Here is a 6,000-nt window from a genome sequence, read left to right on the forward strand (position 1 = left end):
CAGAGTTGAGATGGCAGAAGAAAAATCAATTAAGTCATGCATAGTTCAATATAAATAATATTAAAAAATAGCAAGGAAAAATGAAGAAATAATAGATGAAAGAGTCTCCAATTTCAAAAACAAAACAGACATAAGCATTCAAGAATTTCAACAAATCTTAATAAAATGCAAAGAGAACTAGACTATTCATTAAAATGCACATATCTTTCAAAGAAAAATTGTAGCATTCTATGACCAGTTACTGTGCATTATATATTACATCAATAGAACAAAGAAAATTATGTGATGTATGAAACTGTACTAGTGGAAATCTGCGTTGTTTATGAAGTAGTTTAGTATAGCGTCAAAGACATTTTGATTGACTTGGCAAAATAATAGCTGCACTGTCCACAGTTGTTGCAGATAGAATCAGCTTAAAATGTCTCATTGAATTTATTTGGGTAATAGAATATTCATGCAAACCTTCACCTCCAGTATACATTCTATTTTTTCACTAATTCAAGAGGTTTTTCCACCTTACATAGGTATATTTCCTTTTTCAAATTTGGCTCACTGTTAAAATCTCTTTGTGTTACTTTTAACAGTTTATTTTTGCTATGTAACTGGTATAAAATCAACTATATACAGTTAAACTATACAATTTGATCATTTTAAAGTAACTATGTACACATGAAATCATCAACAGAATCAAGACATGAATAAAATTGGTAGTCATACAACACAAAAGTTATCTCATATTCCCTTGCAATCCAGATTACCACTGATTGTATCTCTCCTATCAAAGATAAGTTTGAATTTTTGTAAAAGAGTTCTTTTGCATTGATACTTTCCTTGGCATAATTACTTTCTGAATCATTCATATTATTGCATATACCAATATTTTGATCATTTTGATTTCTGAGGAATATTCTGTTGTATGAATATACCATAATTCTAAGGGAAGATTTTTTTAGATTAATTTTAAAACATTTTACTACTTGTTAAATTGTTCCTATACAAGTATCCACAAATTGTTTCACTATAGTTATCAAAGCAATCAACACAAATTGTCAATATGAATGTTTGATTTAGGCAAGAAGTAATGTCAACTGACCCACCCTAAAATGTTTATATGGATTGATAGTGCCAAGGATCTACTATTTGCTTATTAAGCAAAAATAAATTTTTGTTAGCAAACATTTGTTAGAGTACATATATTAGTTAATCAGTAGTTACATATACTCCTGCATCAAGACCAAGACCATTTTTAAAAAAAAGACCATTCTTAATTTTTCTGGGGGTATATCTCTTCAGTAGAGTATTGTCTAGCATGTGCAAAATCCTGGGTTCAATTCCCCAAACCACAAACAAACCATTATTAATAAAATGTATTTATATGAACATAGTGTCCATGAGATTGAAAAAATCTTGATCTTAAATGAAAACATATTTTAAAATTAAAGATTATTTGAAATAAAAGCAATGAAAAAAGGGAATATCTTAGCAAAACATTAACTCTGATTCATTAAGCCAATTTTAATAATTATGAAGTAAAATTACTAATGTACAAAATTCAATGGTGTATAGGAAAGAACAATGAAGATATTAGTTTAATAAAATTTTTGTGAACTAATTTTAACAAATAATTTACCTGTTTTGTTATTATTTTTGTTGTTAATATTAAAAGGGAAATATACTATGAAAAAAATTTGAGATGATTTCCTCAAAGAATAATATTAGTGAAGGAAGGCAGAGGAGATGGCAGATCATTTTACATATTACATATCCAAAATTAGATTTTAGTTTATCAATAAAGGAATCAAAATTTAAAATATCACTTTTCTCTTCATCTTAAAAATTTTCCCAGATTTACTTAAAAATTGATATTAAATACATTTTATTACTTTCTTGCAGAAGGATGAATCACAAGCTATAGCAATTTCCATATGCTCTATATACAAAGAGTTATGTTGCCTAATATGTAGGTAAAATCACAAATCTATTCAAAGTTGAAATTCCCTCATATTTTTAACATTTAATGATTAAATTTTTGCCTCCTGTTATGGACTTCATATTATTATCAAAAGCATTCACAATTTCCGTGTTTTTCCATGTATATGATGAGGAACTATATATAAATGTTACAAATACTGATTCTAAATTGACAGTTAAGACAAGAAAAAGTATTATTGTTTTTAGATTAAACCATTGTTCATAAAGTTATTCCTTTTAAACTTTGCATAATAAAATAACCACATGCACATACACACTACATTTAAAGGAAATATATATATATATATATATATATATATATTGATGCATGAAAATTACAAATATTAGATTTTGTATTGACTAATGTTTAAGCACCTGTATTGTAAAAGAGATAAAGTGTTATTTCCCTAATATTTGTAAAATAAAATTATGTCTAAAGATATAGGTTGTATAGTTCTTTTTTCATGAAGGCAGTTCTATCACAATAAGTTAGAAACTTAAGCCAGTGATAAAATATTTAGCACTTGTCCAGCAGATAATTGAAGCTTTTTTAAAATAATAATCTGATAGTATTAGTCTCCTTCAAAAACATGCTATCTATCTCAGCATTTTAGTAAATCCTCAAAGTACTTGTCCCTTGGGGGATGTGAACAGTGAATAAACATTAAGTAGAGGTGGCAAATGTAGAAATAGGCTCTCCTCTGATTTTCATCCTTTCCTCTTCTTTTATATTAATGAATATTTTTTGAGTTTAAAAACAGTAACTTTGAAGAACTATTTCTCAATATCATAACTTAGCAAATAAAGATAAAATATGTGTAATTTCATCAACATCCTGCATAGATTTTTTCAGAAGTATATTCAAATGTTGACCAAATACTGGGGGAAAAGGGGGAAAAATGAAAAAAACAAGAATGAAAGAAATTTTAAAATAACCTAGACCATTCCCAGTGCTACCCTAGAGATCTACATGCTTCACCAAATAACTCCTAATCTGTTTAAAAACCACTGAGGCTTTAGTTCCTGGCTCCTATATTTCATTGCTGGAGACAGCTGTAGAGTAAATCAAGCATCAAATAGACTGTAATTCACTCACCTTTACACTGGTGTGCCTTTTACTACAAGGTTATATAGATGTCATAGAATTACTTGATTAGCATTCTTTTAGGGTGAGCAATACTCCAGTGCAAACCCATGAAGGTGAAATGAATCAATAAAGTTTGGTTGACATAAAAATGAACTTTATTGAACCTTACAGAGTAGTGGTTATGACAAAAATCAGAAAAAAATGTAGCTAGAAAATATATTTCTTCCTTGTTTTGCATTTTACTTTGAGTAATGCTATTTGAGGCTAAATTTGTCATGTATTTTTCATTGCAAAGGGAATTCTTACCAACTTGGGTATAGACTCTAAAGAGGAGGTAGTGATTATATGCCTATTATTTTGTGGAATGTTAGATGATTGTGTTCCTTGGAGATCAGGAAAACCAGTGAGTGACATGGTCATATAGAATACAGATTCCAATTCCAACATTTTCCCTTCATTTTCTATGCCTACTTTGCTCTAAAAATTGACTCCATTCTCTCATGCCAAAGAGCTTTCTTAACTGGAATATTAAAACTTGCAACAAAAACTGAGACAAATATGACTTCTTTTTAAAGATTTTCAGGAAAATTCTTCCTCCACATCCTGTATTTAACTTCACCCTATAAATAGGGAATCAAGTCAACAAATAGCAAATCATGTGGAAAACATATTTGGAGTAGGGAGAAAGTTCAGTAATCACACAGAAAAGTGTTGCTCCTCCAGGAAAAGAAGGAGCAATCTAAGTAGGTTAGATAAAGGGTATTTATTCTGTGGGGGAACACTTACACAGTCATGCACATCTGGGCTTCTACTAGTTGAATCCCATGATTCCACTGCACAAGTCAATGCATTATAGTGATTTTTTTGGCATGCTTAGAAAATTTTTTCTTCCTTCTCCTCAAGGATAAATGTTTAAATGATTTCTAGTATTCATCCTATCTTTTCTTTTATTCTGGAGTTTGATTTGAATTCTGCTTTATAGAAAGTGAGAAGAGATGGAAAAGTGTCAAAGTGTGAGTACTATAATATAAAGCTGCTTCCCCGCCCTTTACCTGCAGTCATTTCCCATCTCCCAACTTCTTGTCAGTCTGTGAACATTCTAGCTAGCTATTGGTTCACCAGTCTGCTTGCAAGTATCCTTCTCTGTTATTGGTCCCTGTTAGCCTGCAGAATTCTACTGCTTAAGAATATCTCCCTTGCCATTCCCTCTCACTCCTCCTTGCTTTCATGCTTTCACCCACATTTCACTCTCTCTCTTGTGCACTTTCTCTCTCTTTTCCTCTCATTTTCTCTCTTACCCTGCAGGGAGACACTGTATTTGCTTAATAAACTCTCTTATGTGAGTTCCCATGTCCAGAGTGGTTTCTGGGTTCTTACAAGTACTATTTGCCACATAAAACTTTTCTCTCCTTTCAACGTATCTCCAAAAATTAACCTGCTCCTTTTCAACTGTGGAGGTTAATGGGCACTTATTTTCTTGAGTCAAAAAATTAAGAGATATTAAAATAGACTACATTGTTGAAGTTAGCTTAGAAATTATTCTATAATGGACAAAGAATCCATGAGTTTTCTCCCTTGATCATTGTAGGCAACTATAGTTATCACCATCATGTTCTCTTTTTGTTTTGGTTCTGTAGTCTAAATGATATGGAAAATGACAACCCCCAAGACAAAGTGACCCAGGAGGAGGGAGGGAGGAAGAAAGCAAAACATTGATCCTTCTCCAATAACTCTTCTCCCAGTGACAAGACAATCCCTGGGAAGGAGACAAACATCAATCCTAAAGTGGCAGTCCCTGGAAAGAGGACGAATATTGACCCTTATCTAGTAAATTCTTTCCCAGTGGGGATAGACCTTGGAGGAAAAGATAAACACTGAGTCTGAACTTTGGACCCTCCATCCTTGCCCAGTAAAAACAAGTTTCAAATTCTCACAACTGAGTGCCTAAGCTGAAATATTCTGTTAAAGTGATTAAGTCATCTCTCAGTGTAACCTATAAAAATCCAGACTCTTCTGTAACCGGGGCCATTTTCTACCCAGAAAGTGAGCCCCTCCAATGCCTGACTCTGCTGCTAAATAAAAGACATAGCTGATTCATGAAGTCTGCTCCTGTCCCACTTATTTGTGCTTTCATTATGGTGCTGAAACTGTTTTGGTTATTTTAGTTTACTTAGTCTCTATGTCTCTTACTTACGCTCCAGCCTTCACCTAACAATTATGCAGTGTGTGTGTGTGTGTGTGTGTGTGTGTCTATCCCCTATTTGCTTTATCTTAATCTTCCTGCCACTTTCTAATCATGAAAACTTTTAGCTTTAATAATTTAGTCTTGCCTCACTCAAGGTAGAAGTTTGTTGATCAGCAGTATGAACATCACCTGGGAGCTTAGGACAAAGGCAGAATATCTTTCTCTACTCCATACCTGTAAAATCAGATTTTAACAAATACCACACATGAATGGAATGCACATTAAACCTGGTGTTAAGGAGGGAAAGCCATCTGAATGGTTCTTGCTTTATCACCCACTCAGGATAAAAGGAATCATCAATTACCACATTGCCTTCTGAATATCTTTCTTTTGTGATTGCTCATTTCTCAATACTATGTCCTTTCTTTAAATCTTCAAAAAATCTAATAGGATAATTAAAGTAGATCTTCAGTGTTTATACTAATAATAGCCCAAACTTCCCTAATTGTTTAACCCCATCAATGCCCACTGATATTATATTACTAAATATTAAAATTGACTAATTCATTACATTGTGTAAGTACAACTTACCATATATAAAGATTGTATTTTTAATAACTTTTCCAAAAAAAGACTTATTTTGTAAACACATCACTTTGTAATCTCACTCATAACTAACTTTTAAATCCCATTCCATGATTTAGCCCTGTGACCTACAATTTCCCAGTTTCAAAGTATTTTATATGTCCATGAGTCC

Source organism: Sciurus carolinensis, unplaced genomic scaffold (genome assembly GCF_902686445.1).
Source record: "Sciurus carolinensis unplaced genomic scaffold, mSciCar1.2, whole genome shotgun sequence".
In the NCBI taxonomy this organism is placed as follows: Eukaryota; Metazoa; Chordata; class Mammalia; order Rodentia; family Sciuridae; genus Sciurus; species Sciurus carolinensis.